The sequence below is a fragment of the Desmodus rotundus genome, chromosome 4 (assembly GCF_022682495.2).
Source record: "Desmodus rotundus isolate HL8 chromosome 4, HLdesRot8A.1, whole genome shotgun sequence".
Lineage (NCBI taxonomy): Eukaryota > Metazoa > Chordata > Mammalia > Chiroptera > Phyllostomidae > Desmodus > Desmodus rotundus.
The window spans coordinates 46,711,553-46,712,850 of record NC_071390.1 but is presented as its reverse complement, the minus strand read 5'-3'; the positions used below and the strand labels follow the sequence as shown (position 1 = coordinate 46,712,850).

Sequence of the window (1,298 nt, the reverse complement as noted above, 5' to 3'; positions counted from 1 at the left end):
CAGAAAAGTAATGTATGCAGCAGCTTAATATCAAAAACAGCAATAATAACAAAAATTGCAAAAGATTTCAAACACGTAGAACATTTATTCTATACCAAGAACTATGCAACATAATTTGCTGTCTGCATGCATGTTTTTTAAACTTTGTTTTTGTTGATATAATTATATTTTATTTTATTCATATAAATGTCAAAATCTCACAAGGACATTTTTCACCTTATAGCTAATCTAGCATCAGTGCTAGTAATTATATATTCCCTTTCATAGTATATAACTCAAACACATATTGGATATTTTATTGTATAATAAACTACAAAGAAAATAAAAAATACCCCAAATTTTACTGCCTATATATCCCTTACTCACTTAACCAATAATACCATATTATGTGGTTAGAAAACTCAAACAGTATAAAAAAATACAAAATGAAAAGTGGGAGACTCTCTCCCCACTCTTAATGTTATGTAATCAAATATTTGGTGATTCTTCCGATATTAAATATAGACAAGGTGGGGAAAGAGTACATTTACAGTTGTTCATATGGAAAATAATACAGTAATTTGTAAATAATAATTTAAAAATTGTGTTTTGCATACTTGTAACTGTAAACCTACTTTTTCCCACCCTGTACATATGTACATACTAAATAACTTAATATATGTACTCACTTGGCAGGGGAGATACTGTGATGGTGGTTTTCCCAGGGTGGGGCTTTATCCATTGAACTTCCGGATGTCCCGACCCCTGTGATTTCCACAAATGTGGGAAACTCAGCTGCATAATTTAAGGTAGTAGGGGACTGTGTTTGCACTCTCCCTGGCAAAATAATAATAATAATAATAATAATAATAAATAATATATACGTACATACAAGTGTGTGTGTAAGTACTTATCTCTTTTCAAATCAGCAGATTAAAAAATCTATGTCATTTATATGACTGTATTATAATATATAATTTCATGGAATATTATTTAGTTAGTTACTTATCCATGGGCTTTTCATTTGTCTCCAGGTTTTTTAATAATATATTTATTTATTTATGTAAATTTTTATTGTTGTTCAAGTACAGTTGTCTCCATTCCCCCCCCTCCCAGCCCCACCCATCCCCACCACCTACCCTTGATCCTACCTCCTTTGGCTTTGTCCGTGGGTCCTTTATACGTGTTCCTTGACAATCCTCCCCTTTTTCCCATTATCCCCCTAACCCCTCCGCTCTGGTTACTGTCGGTTTGTTCTTTGTTTCAATGTCTCTGGTTATAGTTTGCTTGCTTGTTTGCCTTATTGATTAGGTTCCACT

At 32.6% G+C, this 1,298-nt stretch overlaps 1 non-coding gene across 1 annotated transcript; it reads left to right on the top strand.

Moving 5' to 3' along the window:
- Positions 1-660: 660 nt before the first annotated feature.
- LOC112305657 (U1 spliceosomal RNA) lies at positions 661-820 on the top strand. The gene has a single exon (XR_002974832.2). It is a non-coding gene; the product is annotated as a U1 spliceosomal RNA (small nuclear RNA).
- The last annotated feature ends 478 nt before the right edge of the window (positions 821-1,298 follow it).